We start from the raw sequence: 20,305 nt of genomic DNA, 5'->3' as shown, positions 1-20,305 counted from the left end.
CACAGTACCAAGAGGTTGCTCTAGCATTGACTGCATATTACAAGGTATAAATCTTCCCACTTCATCTTCTTGATTGTTGTTATTTCAAAGTGTTATCAAATTATGTTGTGGCTGAGTAAGTGGTGTTGGTGGCAGGTGTACATATGCAAAGAGGCAGCATTTGCTGCTGTTTGTGTAGAAGTCAAGTATCTGTGGACCAATGATTCATCTAGAAGTGTATCCCATACTACTGAAGAGACCTTGAATCACCTCGGCTGCAGTGTGATTCTTCTCTTCAATTTCTACAGTCCCTGTGTCAGCAAAAGTTGTTTCGGGAATGCATTGTTAACAAACAGGTTTTTCTAGATTTTACCCAGTCATCTGATTAGAGTTTTTACTGCCTGAAAGCATTGACATTTCTTTCATAAACCTGCTTCACTCACCACATTTATCATTATGTGCATGCGTGCATTCTGTACTTAATGCATTTTTAAGGCTATCTAAGAATGACAATCTTCTTTGTAGGTTATTTATAAGTCAATTTGAGTTCCGAATCGTTCGTGCTGCATCAGAAGATCATTTATTCCATGTAAAACCTCTCTTGCTTAACCTATGGATATCATTCATCCTTTTCCATAAAATGTTAAGTGCATCTGTTTTTATCATAATCATATCTGTTGTCTTCTTGATAAGATTTTAATGAAGTTTGTTTCTTCTTGCAGGAGCTTGGGAAGCGGTGGATTGCAGGAGCAACTAGCTTCCTGTGTTGGACTCGGCCCTGATGAAAAAAGGAGTAGCTCTACTTCTCATTTTTGTAGTCGTCAAAATCATGGTCTTTGAGGATTCTGGTAACTCTACTTCTCATCTTTTTCAGGTGTTGTTCGAGCCCGTATATACTCAACTTGGGATTCTTCCTACTTATACATGAGTGCCTAGCTGCTATTTATTTTCATTCATGCCTGATATGTTGATTTTTATAGAGAATTTAAATGTGAATTGACATGTTATGATTAAGAGTAAATTTCCGAGAGGTTGTCTCACAGCTCTCTAATCTGTGCATCTCCCAAGTTTTTAATGATTTCATACACATCACCAGTCGATAAACAGAGGATATTAGCTTCATAAATATCCAAAAATTGCCCTAGTACTATGCTACTTTGTAGTGAGGACGAAAAGCTTCCACGAACAGTGTTTCACCACTTGTTATTTGTGTTTGCATGCAAGATTTTCTCTCTATTGATTGTCACTACTTTCACCACTTTTTTATGGGTTATTAGTGTAGACTTCGTTTCTCTCGAGGGTTGGTCTGTAAACTTCTTGTTGCTTACTAACTTCTGGAGAACTAGGTTTCCCGTGCTTCAGATACAGTGACAATAATGTTCTTTGGTGCCCGATTTCTTGAGCTAAGGAGAGAGAACTATTCCGGTTTTGAAAAATTAATTCAAAAAGCCATACGGCCGATCAACTGAATGAGAGCTTTATGAGTTGCAATCTTGTTGATATTGGTGCATAAAAATGATTTAGGCAATAGGACTAAAAGCCTCATATCCAAATTATCACATGCCTAACCCTACATAAACCACTAGTGAGCCGGTTTGAGCCCCAAAAGCCTATTTTCTTTGTTGAAAATTTTGAAGTCACTATATTAGCCTACTTATTATATCCGTTTGTTGGCCTATATTTTCTACCCTAGTCACTAAAATTAAAGTGCTAGCACATTATTATTGGGAGGGTATTTATGGTGGCAAGGAAAAGATGGAAGTCCTGGAACATTCATTAGGTGGTATTCATTTATATTGAGATACAAATGAAAAAAGCTGTCTCTTCAAACAAAAGTAAAATAAAAAGGCAGCCTTTAATGTGTATAAAAAAGCCAAGGCTTGAAAAAATAAAAAATAAAAAGGCAGCCTTTCACGTGTAAAAAAAAGCCAAGGCTAGAAAAAAAATAAAATAAAAAGGCAGCCTTTCATGTGTAAAATAAAAAGCCAAGGCAAGTAAAAAAAATAAAATAAAAAGGCAGCCTTTCATGAGTTAAAAAAGCCAAGGCCAGAAAAAAGAATATCGAGCGAAAAACAGAAATATGCTCAAAAGAATAAGATCACTTGGTTTAGAAGGTAGAAAAATCTCAAGTTTGGGGTGTTGAGCTGCCAGAATTTTGTATTTTAGTGAGATGGGAAGGATGTTGTGAGGGATGTGCTAGTATTTTAAGAATAGTGATAAGCTACTTATCCAAATATGATCACACCTTTACCAAAAGCCCCGTTACATCCAAATGAAAAGACCTTTTGATTTATGCATCATATTGACTTGTGAGCGATGAATTTTGCTTGATTTTGGGAGAAAGATCTTATGTGCTTAAAATAAAGAATAGCTGGAAGAACTTCTCTTTATGAATTAGCGACGATGGTTTGAGACTCCCAAGACATAAATCGAACTTACATTGAAGCATTGGATGCCTATCTCTTAGGGAATTAGTTCGTGTACAATTCTTGTTCTAAAAGTCTTACTCGCGAGTGAATTCGGGCTCAACCTAGTTTCTCTAAATGATTCGTGTGATTTGACGTGACTTGAAGTAGAGGATCATCTAATTTCTTGTGAATGTGCTTATTTATCTAACTTGCTTGAGGGCGAGCAAGACTTATGTTTGGGAAGTATTTGATGTGTGTGGGTAATTGTTTAACTTGTTATTACATAATGGATGGAATGGAGGGCAGTGTACTACTGCTCCGGTTCAATTTTGACCACCTCACTATTTATTCCAGCGAGTTGAAGGGTATAAAGTTGCAACCAATATTTGCTTCAATATTCAAACATTTATTTACTTTAGTTCGATATTTAGTGTGTCATTTCATACTAAAGCCATCAATGAAAAACTACTGCCAAATCTTTATGATGCTCTACACTTGTTGGTACCTGATAAAATTGGGGTTGGAATTGCTTTGTCTGATTCTGAAGAACACAATATCACCACGATACCAGGATGTGTGGTTAGTTATTCTCTTCTACTTGTTGCACTAAACCTTAACCCTTTTCTTGGCTGTATTTAGGAAAGACTTTCTGTTTGAGTCAGATTGCAGAGCTGCTGTGTACCAATCCTGTTGCGTTTGAGGCTACTGAGATAATTCAGCATATTCTTGTGCTACTCTTAGTCGATTTGAAGGCCTCTCTAAGCATTTAGATTCGTTCTTGCAAATGTTATCTCTCGTGGAACTAAAGTGTTTTCCGTGATAGTTCCTACTGCATAAATAGACTAGAAAGTACTTAGTCGATCCGAAGGTCAAGGGTGGTAGGGGGCGACTGAGTTCTTAACTTAAAAGATGAGGGGGAAAGGGTGGAAAACTGAAGGCACAAGTCTATTTATTGAGGGCGAGCAAGACTTATGTTTGGGAAGTATTTGATGTGTGTGGGTAATTGTTTAACTTGTTATTACATAATGGATGGAATGGAGGGCAGTGTACTACTGCTCCGGTTCAATTTTGACCACCTCACTATTTATTCCAGCGAGTTGAAGGGTATAAAGTTGCAACCAATATTTGCTTCAATATTCAAACATTTATTTACTTTAGTTCGATATTTAGTGTGTCATTTCATACTAAAGCCATCAATGAAAAACTACTGCCAAATCTTTATGATGCTCTACACTTGTTGGTACCTGATAAAATTGGGGTTGGAATTGCTTTGTCTGATTCTGAAGAACACAATATCACCACGATACCAGGATGTGTGGTTAGTTATTCTCTTCTACTTGTTGCACTAAACCTTAACCCTTTTCTTGGCTGTATTTAGGAAAGACTTTCTGTTTGAGTCAGATTGCAGAGCTGCTGTGTACCAATCCTGTTGCGTTTGAGGCTACTGAGATAATTCAGCATATTCTTGTGCTACTCTTAGTCGATTTGAAGGCCTCTCTAAGCATTTAGATTCGTTCTTGCAAATGTTATCTCTCGTGGAACTAAAGTGTTTTCCGTGATAGTTCCTACTGCATAAATAGACTAGAAAGTACTTAGTCGATCCGAAGGTCAAGGGTGGTAGGGGGCGACTGAGTTCTTAACTTAAAAGATGAGGGGGAAAGGGTGGAAAACTGAAGGCACAAGTCTATTTATTGATTTTTGAGCTTGCTTTGTGATCTTTTGTTTCTTGGTTGTTGCGCCTATATTTTTCCTACTTATTTAATTCATTCTTTGCTGCATTTTGCAGTTTTATAATTGATCTGTTACACATATTATATTTTTGTTTGTTATAATTGATATGTTACATATATTATATTTTTGTTTGTTATACTGTGCCTGGCGTTTTTCTACTTTTTCTAATCCACTTTTTGCTACCTTGCACCATAATTAATTAATACATACATAGCATCCTATTTTTCTTTGTCTCATATGCCCTGACAAATACGTGCTATATAAGTGTTTCTTTGATAAGTAAACCCCATTGATTGTCAAATCTTGGTTTCTTAATATATATGTTAAATGTTTTTATAGGCTCTTTCCTAGTTACTTACTACACACATTTCCTTTTTACTTTGGCATTCGGTTTGCTGTAATTGCGTCTAAAAAAAGAAACCGTGTGCCTTGGAAGCTGGTTGGACACTAAATTAGTGTCAAGTAAAGATACTTTCTATGAGGTTAGTGTTGCCACTACTGTAGCAGAGTGACTGACCTTTCTCATGATTTTAATATTTTTGCAATGCAGGAATGGAAACTGCAGCTTGTTGCCACTATGTACAATACATGGAATCTAGACTACTTTGATTTCTGTATATTTGGTCAAGTTCCTCAACAACTTAATTTGACTTAACATCTCTTATATGCCAGTTCAGTAGTTTGTACATAGTCTACTGTGTTTGAGTTTGTTTTCTTTACCTGTCCGTTTGATGATTATGATTGATACAACAAATTATGTTTTACTGAGTGAACATAAGAACAGATTAATAGTGTTGTAATATACTATTCAACTTAACTATGAGTTGTAATGTTACCCCGTTCTAAAATTTTCAGCTTGCCTGTAATGTTTATCCTTTGTGAATGTTTCTGCTTCAGGATCAGTCAATAAGCATCAACTTGTGACTCACCATATGCTGTGTATTGCTCTACGAGCTGCTTTAGATGCTTTAGGAAAGCTTGCAAATTCCAGAGTTTGTTCCTTCCTAGGTTATTGGTTAATGTTATTATTGTGAATTTCAGTCTAACCTTGGATTTATGACATTCCAATGTTTTCCTTCGGGAGAAAGGCATTAGAGCAGTTTCTGGACCATCTCATTCAGTATAACTGCTCTTTTTTGACCACCTCACTATTTATTCCAGCGAGTTGAAGGGTATAAAGCTGCAACCAATACTTGCTTCAATATTCAAACATTTATTTGTTAAACCTAACTTTAGTTCGATATTAAGTGTGTCATTTCATACTAAAGCCATCCATCAATGAAGAACTTCTGCATAATCAAACTGATGCTCTACACTTTTTTGTACCTGATAAAATTGAAGTTGGTCTAGCTTTGTCTAATTCTGAAGAACACGATACCAGGATCTGTGGTTAGTTATTCTCTTCTTTATACATACATTTAGATATAATTTTTTGTTTAGTTGTAGGAAGTGGAATACATACAGCAGTTTATTATTTTTATGTCTTTGAATTCTTCTTCGTGTTGCACTAAACATGTAACCCTTTTCTTGTCTGTATGCAGGAAATAAATTCTTTTTTAGTCAGATTACAGAGGTGTGTGCCAATCCTGTTGCACTTCCTGTTGCACTTGAGGCTGCCGAGATAATTCAGCATATTCTCGTGTTACTCTTAGTCAATTTGAAAGCTTCTCTTTGCATTTAGATTCATTCTTGCAAATGTTATCTATTGTTCAACTACTAATGTGTTTTCCTTGATAGATCCTACTGCATAAATAGACTAGATTGTACTTAGTCGATCTGAAGGTCGAGGGTGGTAGGGGTTGACTGACTTCTTAACTTAAAAGAAGCGGGGGGGAAGGGCTGAAGACAGAAGGCACAAGTCTATTTTTTGCTTTTTGAGCTTGCTTTGCTTGATCTTCTACTTCTCTGTTGTTGCGTCTATATTTTTCTACTTATTTAATTCATTATTTGCTGCCTTTTGCAGCTTTATAATTAATCTGTTACATATATTATATTTTTGTATGTTATTATACGGTGCCTGATATTTTTCAGCATTTTTTAATCCACTCTTTGGTACCTTGCAGCTTTATAATTAAGGCATACGTAGTTTCCTATTTTTCTTCGTCTCATATGCCGTGTACAAATAAATATGTGCTATATTAGTGTTTCTTTGATATATAAACCCCATTTATTGTTAACTCTTGGCATATTAATATATCTGTTAATGTTTTTACAAGCTCTTTCCCAAGTACTTATGTGACACATTTCCTTTTACTTTGGCATTCGGTTTGCTGTGTTGCCACTACTGTGGCAGGGTGACTGATCTTTCTCATGATTTTAATATTTTTGCAATGCCGGATTTAATGACAATGTATGGAATCTAGACTACTCTGATCTCTATATATTTGATGGCATGATTTTTTTCTGTTGAAGTGATCTGTTTGGTCAAGTTCCTCAACAATTTATTTTGACCTAACATCTCTTATATGCCAGTTAGGTAGTTTTATACATAGTCTACTGTGTTTGAGTTTTTTATCTTTACATGTCCGTTTGATGATTATGATTGATAAATCAAATTATTGGTTTACAGAACATGGTCCCGGATAACTATGTTAATTGTAATGTTACCCTGTTGTAAAATTTTCAGCTTGCCTATAATGTTTATCCTTTGTGAATGCTTCTACTTCAGATCAGTCATTAAGCATCAACGCGTGACTCGCCTTACGCTGGGTATTGCTTTACGAGCTGTTTTAGATGCTTTGTAGAAGCCTGCAGATTCAGAAGTTTGTTCCTTCCTAGGTTATCAGGGAATGTTATTATTGTGAATTATAGTCTGACCTTGGATTTATGACATTATGATGTTTTCATTTGGGAGTATGGCATTGGAGCAGTCTGTGGACCATCTAGAGTGGCCTTAGTACTGCCATCATATCCTATACTTTGCAGCATTTATAGAGAGGGAACTTAACAGTATTTCAGCGGCTTATACTGAACCTGATGTTGGCCATAGTGCCAATACTGATCACCGACGCGGTTATTTTGGTTTCAGATTGCAGGCCCACCATTTTCTCTGATCGGACCCGGCAGCATATTGTGTGGATTAGCAATTCCCTCTTCGATCTCACTACAACGGAGACCACCAAGTTCTCTAGATGAGAGTTGACTCCTAATTACATGAAGCCATCACAACACACCTACCCTTCCTAAGGCAAGTATTAGGGTCTTTGTCTTCTTTGATGTAGTTCACTTGATACTTTTTTCTATTTTGACCTTGTTTTTGGCTTTATTTTTGAGAGCTAATCTACTCAAACCCACAATGCAGTCACTCAGTGGTGCTTTGCTGTCAATACAATCTGCCTCGTCAGATTTACCACGGTCTTCTAGATCAACCTCAGTAAGTAAATTATGACGTTTAACTGTGCTACTTTCTCTCATTGTGCGCTTTATGGATTACATTAACATTGGGACCGGTGTTACAACTATGAGAAGAGAATTTTCTTCCTTGTTATGACTTAGTATATTACAAGTTCTATTAATAGCACATATAACTTTATCCCATTGGTTAACTAAAATCTCACACTTCTGAATTCTTTCTTCATTCCTGATTACTTTCTCGTTTTCCTTTCCCCCCTTTGTTTCTTTATTATTTGTTTTAATTCAGGAGTAGTGGGGCAATGGAGGCGTTCTGATTCTGGTTCAGGCCGTCATGAACTTAAAGTTATCGGGCTCAGACAATATTTCCTCATACATGGCTGCTATCTCCCGCCTAAAATCTAAAGCTTTATCTATTGTGAGTGCACTTTCCAATTAAGATAAATTGATATATTTCTTTAAATCTTACAACTGTTGGTAAAGTTATCACACCTTAAAAATTTTATGTGCTTGTGCTTTTACTTGTGCTTGGTGTGGTTGTGTGAACAGGCGCTTAATTCTTTAAAGTAAGTGTGATTTTTTTCGCTGCAGCTTTTGCAACTCTGTGAAGCTGAAAGTGTATCATACCTAGATGAGGTGGCTAGCAACACAACAACTCATAATATGGCAAAGTTGGACTCGAGGTATTGGTTTCTAAAATCAAAGCATCATGCAATTTCTGTCATAACTCTGAGAGAGATACATGTTCATTGCATTTATAATAAAAAAGATTTCCCAGACCCTTTAGATCTATTGTTACAATTACATAGATAATCCAGCAAGTTTTGTACTCTAAAAATGAACTGAAATAATCTTGAATGTACTGCAGAAATTTAACACATCGAGAAAATCCAAATACGACACATTTCCAACTTTTTCTTGTGATGTTTAACTACTTATTAGTAATGCCTAGTCGCAATTGGGTCTATAACAAATATTTATTGTATTTACTGTACAATAAGCATTGCAATATCTGCACTATGAGAAGATTTTGCCTTCTATACATATGTAGTTATCAAATTTTTCATTTTTCCTTACTTGGTGCTTTCATGGGCATTTGTTTGGTATAGGTTCTTCCATTGCTGGTAAAAGCTTGGTATAGATTCAAGACAGTTATATGCTCCCTCCGAGGCAAGTTAAGTTATATGCTCCCTCCGAGGCAAGTTACCAGACTGGAACTTAATATAAACCGCTTGGCAGATGTCGTCTCAGATGATTCAAATTTTTTGGTCATTCAAATTTTAGCTTTCTCGTCATTTTATAAATTTGATCATTCTATAATTTTTCTTGGGATTGGATCTCCTTGAGGAAACCCTTTGGTTACTTTCTTGCATTTTTCTGCGCTCTCCTTAGTATTATGTGTTCAGCACCTTCTACCTCCTCTTATGAATACAGTAGGCAACATATAGTTTTTGGTATCCTGATGATGAGAAAGCTGAAATTCATTGTGCTGAAGAATGACATGATTGCATCTGCTCAGCAAGTTCAGTCTGCAAAATAAGTTTCCTTCAGAAACATTCTGGCATCTGAGAAGATTAAGAAAATTAGCTTGGTTCCAGAGCATGTGTTAATGACAAAGCTCTGAAGTATTTGTTAAGATTTACCTTTTTCTTCTATGGTTTAGGGTGTTCAATACATTTGGATCTATCGCCTAGGTTAATCAATAAGATTTGTTTTGTGTGCATTTGCATCCTTCTGGTGTTATCATACATGGTTATGTATGTGTCTCAGTGAGAAAAACTCGATTGTTAAAAATTTAAATTCTATCATCTTTCATGAAATATAGCTTCCTGATAACTGCTTGGTTTCCTATGTGCAGGTACTGGCTGCAGTCATTAAGGCAGGTGTTTCTAGAGAGCATGAAATCCTGGCTGAAATATGAGATGTTTATTCTTTCATTCGCAAAATGGAGCCCAGAAGAGTGATGGATCCGATGCTTGTCTCTCGTGTTAGGATTTTCTATATAATGTCCCTGCTTGCTCGATCACCAGAGCTACAATCAATTAAGGTGCCCTCCCTATCATGTGTCGATCTACTAGCTGAATAGACAAATTTTTCTACTTGAGTGAAACATGAATTCTTTTAATATGATAAGGCATTGAGTGTAAAAGTGAAAATGTCTTTTGTGATGTAAGGTTTCTCCGGTTGAGCGCTTTCTTGAGAAGCCAAATAATGGACGTAGTAGAAGCTCTAGCCGTGGTAGCAGCCTTGGAAGATCTCCAGTTCGTTACGATTCTAGTTCAAGGAATATGCTGGTTGGGGACCAAATTTAAGGTTCAAAGTAAATATAAAACCAGAAAAGAAGTCAAAGTTGTCATCAGTAGTTCTGAAGATACTTGGAATTGATCAGGTAAATTAGTAATGTTTTCCTTCTTGATTCCATTCGTACTCATCACTAGATTTAATGTCTTTTCCATTCTAGCATGTTTATGTTATTCTTTATTTCTGTATAGATGAGTTACACCTCTAACAACTGAAGCCTGAATACGTGTTTTCCTTCTTGATTCCATTTGTACTCATCACTAGATTTAATGTCTTTTCCATTCTAGCATGTTTATGTTATTCTTTATTTCTGTATAGATGAGTTACACCTCTAACAACTGAAGCCTGAATACGTGTTTTCCTTCTTGATTCCATTTGTATTCATCACTAGATTTAATGTCTTTTCCATTCTAGCATGTTTATGTTATTCTTTATTTCTGTATAGATGAGTTACACCTCTCTAACAACTGAAGCCTGAATACGCTACTAAATTGAAACGATTTCCTTGTAATTTCATTAGCAAAGCAACAAATCCACACACAGTGGATGGGAGGGCTGTTCTAACCTTGTCATTTCAGAAGCAAAGCAACAATCAATGATTTTTTTATTCAGGGAGTGGTTTTGGTACCTCGAGATTGTTAGTTTTGTATTATTCTTTCGTACACTTTTTAAAAATATATAGCATTTCAAAGTTCAAGCCTGACCTGACCTTAAGATAAACTGCATAAACGTAAAAAGGGAAAACATGGAAAGAATATGCCCTTAAGTTACCTCCTCCTCCTTATCTCTTTGTTCATCGAAGAGGATTTAGCTATTATTGTGTTTCTTCAGTTGGTGATGTCTATTATGTTTTCTTTCTATTTCCATTATAAAAGCATTATCTCAGGTCTTTTGCTGATTTTTTACAATGAATAAGTGAGATCAATGATGCTCGAATAAGTGAGATCAATGATGCTGAGCAGTGTGTTTGATTCATCTCATTTACTAATATAGGAGACCTGGTGACAGCATATAGCAGGCGGAAAGCTCAAGGAAATAACCGAAGAAGCAAAAATTTATTCAGATGGAAAAAAGGCTCTTGCGGCTCTTTTTGTTCATACCCCTGCTGGCGCGCTCCAGCGTCAAATTTGAAATTGGCTTGTAGAGAACTTCGATTTCCTTTCCATTGCAGATGACATGGCTGCAGGAGCAACTGGTCAGCTGGAAATTCTCTCTACAGCAATAATGGATGGTTGGATGGCTGGACTTGGTGCTCAGCCTCCGACTACCGATGCTCTTGGACAGCTGTCTGAATATGCCAGATATCTTTATATGTAATAATGGAGTGCTCATTTCAGTTGGAAGAAGAAGGCAGAAGAAGGAAGCTCGGCTTTGAGCTGAAACTAGCCGAGAAGGGAGTTCGGTTTTGAGCCGAGAAGGGAGTTCGGTTTTGAGCCGAGAAGGGAGTTCGGTTTTGAGCCGAGAAGGGAGTTCGGTCTTGAGCCGAGAAGGAAGAAGCAACCTAGAGAAACTAGCCGTTGGAGCAGCAGTTAGTTAGCTGAGATGTAGCGGTTATTCTTCTTGTTTTCTTGATTCTTGTTGTAGTTAGTTAGTAGCAGTTGCTACTTGATTGTAGAGCTTTAAATAGCTCATAAACCGTGTATGTAGTTAGTAGTTTTATCAATAAAGAGTTTTCCAGTTTCTCTCCAAGATTATCATCTTCAATACTCAAAGTGTGAGTGTGTGTGTTTCTGCATTGTGTGATCTCATACAACAGTGAGTGTGTGTGTGATCTTCTTGAGTGTGTGAAAGCCTTGTGTGTGTAAAACCCAACAAGTGGCGCCGTCTGTGGGAAGGGATATTGAAGCTGATTTGCAGAGGATCAAACGGTTTCAGAGATGGCAGCAAGGCTTGATGCAGAAAAGTTCACAGGCAAGAATGATTATAGCCTGTGGAAGATGAAGATGAAGGCGGTTTTGATTCAACAAGGCTTGGCCGCAGTTCTTGCAAAACCAGAGGAGAAAGGAAAGGCTCCAGTGCTTGATGATAAAGCTCAGGCAAAGATGGAGGAGATGCAGCTCAAGGCACATTCTGCAGTGATTCTGTGCCTTGGAGATAAGGTCTTGAGGGATGTTCAAGAAGCCAAGACTGCGGTGGAGATCTTGGACAAGTTGGATGAAGTTTACTTGGCCAAATCCTTGGCTAACCGGCTGTATCTCAAGAAGAGGCTGTATGCCTATAGTTTTTCTGGAGATAGGTCCATCATTGAGCAGCTAGAGGAGTTCAACAAGATCATTGATGACCTGGGATCTGTTGATGTCAAGATTTCAGATGAGGATAAGGCCATTCTCACATTGAATGCCTTGCCTAGCTCGTATGACCAGTTAAGTGATGCAATTATCTATGGAAGAGATAAACCTATCACCTATGCAGAAGTCTATTCAGCCTTGATGGCCAAAGAACTCCAGAAGACAGCCAACAGAGGCTCTGCAAGCTCCAATGTTCAAGCTGCAGAGGCCTTGAATGTGAAGAAGTTCAAGAAGCAGAACTTCAAGAAGAAGTTTGAGGGCCCTAAACCCTCAAGTTCTGATGCTCAGAAGGAAACCAGAGCTTGCTATTGGTGCAAGAAACCTGGACATTTGAAGAAAGATTGTCATGCATGGAAGAGAAAGATGGCCTCTGAGGGACACAACCAATCTGATTGTGTGGAGAGTGCTGATCCCCCGGCTCAACTTATGAATATTAGTGACAGTGGGGTCAGTCACAGGTGGATAATGGACTCGGGGTGCAGCTTCCATATGTGCCCCAATAGAAGCTGGTTTCATGATCTTCAAGAAGCATCGGGTACGGTTGTTCTTGGAAATAATCATACTTGTCAGATAAAAGGGATAGGGAAAGTGAAGCTAAGCCTACAAGATGGCTCTGTGAAGATCCTGACTGGGGTGAGGTATATTCCAGAAGTGAAGAGGAACTTCATCTCATTGGGAATGCTGGAGCAGAGGGGGTTCACTATATTAATGAGTCAAGGAAAATTGTTTGTGAAATCTGGAGATGCAGTGATGATGGAGGCTGACAGAGAGCATATTCTCTATTATTTGAAGGCTAAGGCTGTTGATGGAGAAAGCAATGCTGTGTCAGATGATTCCCTAATGCTATGGCACAAGAGGCTGGGCCATCCAGCAGAAGGAAGCTTGAAAGAACTCATCAAGAAGGGCCTGATCTCTGGAGATTTCAACAAGATGGACCCCTGTGAGCAGTGTATACTTGGAAAAGCAAAGAAGGCACCCTATCCTACAGGTATTCACTCTTCTACAGCCCCTTTAGACTACATACATAGTGATCTTTGGGGGCCTTCACCGGTGTGTTCAATTGGTGGAGGAAAGTATTATCTAGCTATCATTGATGACTATACAAGGAAGTTGTGGGTATATATTCTTAAGGAAAAATCTGAAACACTCACTAAGTTCAAGATATGGTGTAAGGAGGTGGAGCTAGAGAAAGGAAGGAGTGTTAAATGTTTAAGAACTGACAATGGCTTGGAATTCTTGTCTGCTGAATTTGATATATTTTGCAAAGAGAAGGGTATGAAGAGGCACCGTACTGTTCCTGGTAATCCCCAGCAAAATAGTGTTGTGGAGAGGATGAATAGGACTATCCTAGAGAGGGTGAGGTGCCTGCTTCTTGGTTCTGGTTTGAGCAGCAGGTTCTGGGGAGAGGCGGTGTATACAGCAGCCTATCTCATCAATAAATGCCCATCTACTGCCCTGAAATCTGAAACTCCTGATTACATATGGTATGGAGCTCATAGTGACTACTCAAAATACAAGGTGTTTGGGTGTGCAGCCTATGCTCATGCTAGGCAAAGTAAGCTTGAAGCTAGGGCTCTGAAATGTATCTTGCTGGGATATCAGAGGGGTGTTAAGGGGTATAGGCTCTGGTGTATTGAGCCTGGTAGGCAGAAGGTGGTGGTGAGTAGGGATGTGGTGTTCTTGGAGGATCAGATGCCCTACTTGAAAGGTAAGCTGGACTCCAGTGACTCCAGTGAAGTTGAGAGTGATTTCTTCAAGGTGGAGCCTATGGGAGTTGGCCTAGGAGCAGGTGGAGTCACTGACTCAGAAAATGAACCTGATCCAGAGGGTGATGGTGCTCCAGCTCAAGGTAGAAGAAATGATGAGCCCACAGCAGATCCTACCAGAGAGTACCAGATTGCAAGAGATAGGGGAAGGAGAAATGCAAAGCCTCCTTAGAAATTTGCAGATATGGTCTATTATGCACTGTGTGCTGCTGAGAGTATTGATATTGCTGATCCTCTCACCTATAAAGAGGCCATGAGAAGCAAAGACAGAGAGAGATGGATAGAGGCCATGAATGAAGAAATAGAGTCTTTACTCAAGAACAAAACCTGGATTTTGGTGGACAAATCCAAGCTGAATACAGATGGAAAGGAGAGGAAGCTGATCAGTTGCAAGTGGTTGTTTAAAAAGAAGGTAGAGACCACTGATAAAGACAGAATCAGGTTCAAAGCAAGGCTGGTGGCAAGGGGATTTACACAGCAAGAAGGAGTTGACTTCAATGAGGTGTTTGCTCCGGTTGTTAAGCACACTTCTATTAGGATTTTGTTGGCTGTGGTGAATCAGCTAGATTGGGAATTGCAGCAGCTTGATGTGAAGACTGCCTTCCTAAATGGAGACCTAGAGGAGACTATCTTCATGGATCAGCCAGAGGGCTATGTGAAGAGTGGTGAAGAAAGCAAGGTGTGCTTGCTACAAAAGAGTCTTTATGGTCTTAAGCAAAGTCCTAGACAGTGGAACAAGAAGTTTGATGCACAAATGAAGAAGATTGGCTTCATTAGATCAGAGTTTGATGATTGCATCTACATCAAGAGGAAGGGAAAAACACCTATTGCCTATCTATTGCTCTATGTGGATGATATGCTACTTGCAGGACCTTCTATGACAGAAATTCAGCAAGTCAAGGAGGATTTGAAGTCTAGCTTTGAAATGAAGGATCTAGGAGAGTCAAGGAAGATCCTAGGCATACACATTCAGAGAGACAGAGGCTGCAAGAAGCTGTGGATGCTTCAAACTGACTATATTGAGAAAGTTTTGCAGAGATTCAAAATGGAAAATGCAAAAGCTGCATCAACTCCTCTGTCCCAGAGTTTTAAGCTTTCAAAGGAGCAGGCCCCTAAATCTAAGCAAGAGGCTGAGGAGATGGAGTCTATTCCTTATGCTAGTGTGGTTGGAAGTGTTATGTATACTATGATCTGTACCAGACCAGATCTGGCACATGCTATCTCAGTGACTAGCAGATACATGGCTGACCCGGGGAAGGAGCATTGGAATGCTCTTAAGTGGATATAGAGGTACATGAAGTCAACCAGTGGCTGGGGAATTGTCTTCAATGGCTGGGAAGGTGAATCTGAGGAGGTTGTGCAGGGCTATTGTGATGCAGACTATGCTGCAAACCTGGACAACAGAAAGTCCCAAACAAGTTATCTTTTCACCATGTTTGGAACTGTAATCAGCTGGAAATCAGGTTTGCAAAGTGTTGTTGCTCTCTCAACAACAGAATCAGAGTATATAGCTCTCACTGCAGCTGTACAGGAGAGCTTTTGGATTCAGGGAGTGATTTCTGACTTTGGTTTTGACCAAAAGACAATGGTGATTCATTGTGACAGCAGCTCAGCTATGTGCTTGGCTAAACATCCGGGTTTTCATGAAAGGAGCAAGCACATAGACATAAAGTTGCATTTTATTAGAGATGAGATTGAGAAGGGGAGAGTGAAGGTGATTAAGATTAACACCTTGCACAATCCGGCTGACATGCTAACAAAGTCTCTAGGTAGAGACAAGTTTGATCATTGCAAGAAGTTGATCAATGTTTGTGCAAGAACTGAGATGAGCCCTCAGGTGGAGAATTGTAATAATGGAGTGCTCATTTCAGTTGGAAGAAGAAGGCAGAAGAAGGAAGCTCGGCTTTGAGCTGAAACTAGCCGAGAAGGGAGTTCGGTTTTTGAGCCGAGAAGGGAGTTCGGTTTTGAGCCGAGAAGGGAGTTCGGTTTTGAGCCGAGAAGGGAGTTCGGTTTTGAGCCGAGAAGGGAGTTCGGTCTTGAGCCGAGAAGGAAGAAGCAACCTAGAGAAACTAGCCGTTGGAGCAGCAGTTAGTTAGCTGAGATGTAGCGGTTATTCTTCTTGTTTTCTTGATTCTTGTTGTAGTTAGTTAGTAGCAGTTGCTACTTGATTGTAGAGCTTTAAATAGCTCATAAACCGTGTATGTAGTTAGTAGTTTTATCAATAAAGAGTTTTCCAGTTTCTCTCCAAGATTATCATCTTCAATACTCAAAGTGTGAGTGTGTGTGTTTCTGCATTGTGTGATCTCATACAACAGTGAGTGTGTGTGTGATCTTCTTGAGTGTGTGAAAGCCTTGTGTGTGTAAAACCCAACATTATACTTCACAGCTGCAACATTTGTAGGTATGTTCTTACCATTTTCTTTAGATTCCCATCTTTTTGCAGCTACGGACAGATTGCCATTATCTAGTTCTTTTGTTGTATGTTTTTTTATATTGTTTATAGTAATGTGGTTTTTTATGGTTCGCATATTGATATTTACGGTTATATTGGTCCATAAGGATATTGCTGGTACTTTGGCGACTGAAGCAGCGGAAGACTCTGCTCAAGTAGCTAAGCTAAGTTCAACTCTTGAATATTGTTGATCACAAGAGAAGAAAGGTTTGTATCATAGCGCGCTGGCTCTCTTTATCTTGGTTGTCTCACTTCTCAAATACTGAAATTCCGCAAACACTGTTTACTCGAATTAGATTTTACAACAAATGAAAAACGACGCGGAGAAGTTAAATTTAGAAAGTGGTGCTGCACCTATTCGGAATCCTTCCACTGTTGTTGAAGATGCAAGGCTAGCGTCGTTAATCTCCCTCGACAGCATACTGAAGCAAGTCAAGGGTTTTCATCTTTCTCCAATTTCTCCTCTTTTAACTTTCTGACAGATGTCGTCTCAGATGCTTCAAATTTTTGGTCATTCAACATGAAGTGTGTTTATAGTGTTTGTACTTTCTGTATGTAATTTGTGTAGTGTGTAGTGTTTATTTTATGTATGTGTAAGTGTGCGTATTTGTGTGGTGTATAGAGGTATGCAATGTGTATTGTGTGCTATGATGTATAGTACATAGTACGTACGCAGTGTTATTCATTATTTTTATAGTTTGTCGTATGTTTATTTGAATATGGTGTGTGTGTTTTATTTATATTGTGTTTTGTGTATTTTATTTATATCGTGTTTAATGTTTGTAGTATGTAACATGTGAGAAATTGTGTATTTTATTTGTGCATTTGTTGTATAGTGTATAAGTAGTGTATTTTGTATTAGTATTTGTAGTATGTGCAATGTGTGTATGTATTTATGTTGTGCTTGTGTTTTATGTATTTTATTTATAGTGTGTGTAATGTTCGTAGTATGTGCCGAGTATGTATTGTATGTTTTATAATATTGTTTGTATTGTTTGTTTTATATGTATGTGTTTAAAGTATGTGTATTTATGTAGTTATGGTAGTGTATGTATCTTGTGTATAGTGTATTTGGTGTGGACAATGTGTATTATGTTTATTTTGTGAATTATTTACTAGCGTGTATTTTGTATATAATGTGTGTAGTATGTGCATTATATTGTTTGTTTTATATGTATGTGTTTAAAGTGTGTGTATTTATGTAGTTATGATATTGTATCTTGTGCATAGTGTGTATTGAATATTTTGTGCGGACAATGTGTATTTTGTCTGTAAAGTTTTTATTTTTGTGTAGTAGTGTTTAGTATGTTTATTTTGTGAATTGTGTACTAGTGTGTATTTTATATATAATGGGTGTAGCGTGTGCAGTCCATTTAATGTTTGTATATTTTATTTGTATCGTGTTTAATATTTGTAATATGTGTCACGTATGTGTATTGTGTATTTTATGTAGATTGTATGTGTATTTTGTCTATACAGTGTACTTAAAGTAATATGCCACGTGTATAAATTGTGTATTTTATGTATATATTTGTTGTGTAGCATATAAATTGTGTATTTTGCGTTAGTATCTCTAGTGTGTGCAATGTAGGTATGTATGTTTGCAATACATGTATTATGTATTTTATTTATAGTGTGTTTAATATTTGTGGTATGTACCGCATATGTATATGAGTGTAGTATGTATAGTGTGTGTTGTGTAGCGTGTATTGTGTACTTTGTGCGTACATTGTGTGTATTTTGTCTATACAATGTGCATAAAGTGTGTTATTTTTTTATAGCGTATTTAGTATGTTTATAGTATATTTTATTTATATTGTCTTTGTGAATTTTATTTATATTGTGTTTAATGTGTAGTATATGTGCCATGTATGTCTAAATTGTGTATTTTATGTTGTATTTTATGTATACATTTGTTGTATAGTATATAAGTAGTGTATTTTGTGTTACTATTTGTAGCGTGTATAATGTACGTATGTATTTTTACAATACATGTGTTTCGTGTATGTTTGTATATTTTACTTATAGCATGTTTAATGTTTGTAGTATATGCCGCATATGTATATATACCGAGTGTTGGGTTTTTATAATGTTTGTATTTTATGTATGTATCTCGTGTACAATGTGTACTGTTTGTTTAATATATATGTGTGTAAAGTGTGTGTATTTGTGTGGTGTATATACTTTGTGTGCAATTTGTAGTGTGTGCTATGATGTATAGTATGTATATGGTACGCGGTGTTAGTTTTTGTATAGTGCGTAGTATGCTTATTTGAGTATAGTGTGTGTGTTTTTTATTTATAATTTGTTTGTGTTTTTTATTTATAACGTGTTTAAGTTTGTAGTATGTTCCACGTGTGTATTAGTTGTGTATTTTATTTGTGCATTTGTTGTAGTATGTATAAATAGTTTATTTTGTATTAGCATCTGTAGTGTGTGCACAATGTGTGTATGTATTTATGTTGTGCATGTGTTTTGCATATTTTATTTATAGTGTGTGTAATATTCATAGTATGTGTCGAGTATGTATAGTATGTTTTATAATATTTGTATTTTGTTTTTTGTGTACAGTGTGTATTGTTTGTTTTATATTTATGTGTTTAAAGTGTGTGCATGTATCTTGTGTATAGTGTGTGTAGTGTGTGTATTGTGTATTTTGTGTTGTCTGTGTGTATTTTGTCTATTGTTTATACTTTTTATTTTTGTGTAGTGGTGTTTCGTATGTTTATTTTGTGAATTGTGTACTAGTGTGTATTTTGAATATAATGTGTGTAGTATGTGCGGTCTATTTAATGTTTTTATATTTTATTTATATTTGTTTGTGTATGTTATTTATATTGTGTTTGCGTATTTTATTTGTATTGTGTTTAATATTTGTAATATGTGCCACGTATGTATAAATTGTGTAATTTATGTGTATATTTTTTGTATAGTATATAAATTGTATATTTTGTGTTAGTATTCGTAGTGTGTGCAATGTAGGTATGTATGTTTGCAGTACATGTGTAGTATATTTTATTTATAGTGTGTTTAATATTTGTAGTGTGTAACACGTATGTATAGTGAGTGTAGTGCGTATAATGTGTGTGGTGCAATGTGTGTATTGTGTACTTTGTGCGGACAGTGTGTGTACTTTGTATATAATGTGAGTGGTATGTGCAATAAGTGTTTATGTATTTTATTTATATTGTGTTTGTGTATTTTATTTATATTGTGTTTTATATTAGAAGTATGTTCCAAGTATGTATAAATGGTGTATTTTATGTATGTTTGCAATACATGTGTTGTATTTTTTATTTATAGTGTGTTTAATATTTGTGGTATGTACCGCGTATGTATAAGGGTAGTGTGTATAGAGTGTGGTGCACTGCGTGTATTATGTACTTTGTGCAGGCAGTGTGTGTATTTTGTCTATACAATGTGCGTAAAGTGTGTTAATTTTTGTAGCATTTTATGTGTGTAGTATGTGCAATCCATTTAGTGTTTGTGTATTTTATTTATATCGTGTTTAATATTTGTATTATGTGCCACGTATGTATAAATTGTGTATTTTATGTGTATATTTGTTGTATAGTATAGAAGGTGTATTTTAGTATCTGTAGTGTGCACAATGTAGGTATATATGTTTACAATATATGTGTAGTGTATTCTATTTATAGTGTGTGGTGCACCACTGTGTTTATTGTGTACTTTATGCAGATTGTGTGTGTATTTTGTCTATACATTGTACTTAAAGTGTTTTATTTTTGTGTTGTGACTTTATACGTGTATTTTGTGTATAATATTTGTAGATGTGCCACGTGTGTATAAATTGTGTGTATTTTGTCTATATGCGTAAAGTGTGTTATTTTTGTGTAGCGTTTTGTGTATAAAGTGTGTAGTATGTGCATTAGATTTAATGTTTGTGTATTTTATTTATATCATGTTTGAATATTTAATTTCGTCTTTAGTATGTGTATTTTGTGTATAATGTGTGAAGTATGTGCAATCCATTTAGTGTTTGTGTATTTTATTTATGTTATGTTTAAT

General features: G+C 36.7%; 3 long non-coding RNA genes across 3 annotated transcripts; all 3 read left to right on the top strand.

Annotated features, from left to right (window-relative positions):
* Positions 1–529: 529 nt before the first annotated feature.
* LOC121774785 lies at positions 530–1,007 on the top strand. Its single transcript, XR_006045019.1, has 2 exons — positions 530–568; positions 702–1,007. It is a non-coding gene; the product is annotated as an uncharacterized LOC121774785 (long non-coding RNA).
* A 6,437-nt stretch (positions 1,008–7,444) lies between these two features.
* On the top strand, positions 7,445–8,640 carry LOC121774781. The gene is made up of 4 exons (XR_006045014.1): positions 7,445–7,491; positions 7,759–7,887; positions 8,061–8,152; positions 8,579–8,640. It is a non-coding gene; the product is annotated as an uncharacterized LOC121774781 (long non-coding RNA).
* Positions 8,641–16,199: 7,559 nt separating this feature from the next.
* LOC121774787 lies at positions 16,200–16,602 on the top strand. Its single transcript, XR_006045021.1, has 3 exons — positions 16,200–16,225; positions 16,384–16,483; positions 16,573–16,602. It is a non-coding gene; the product is annotated as an uncharacterized LOC121774787 (long non-coding RNA).
* The last annotated feature ends 3,703 nt before the right edge of the window (positions 16,603–20,305 follow it).

This window comes from Salvia splendens, chromosome 17 (genome assembly GCF_004379255.2).
Source record: "Salvia splendens isolate huo1 chromosome 17, SspV2, whole genome shotgun sequence".
In the NCBI taxonomy this organism is placed as follows: domain Eukaryota; kingdom Viridiplantae; phylum Streptophyta; class Magnoliopsida; order Lamiales; family Lamiaceae; genus Salvia; species Salvia splendens.
The sequence above is the reverse complement of the archived record's forward strand: the minus strand, read 5'-3'. Positions and strand labels throughout refer to the sequence as shown.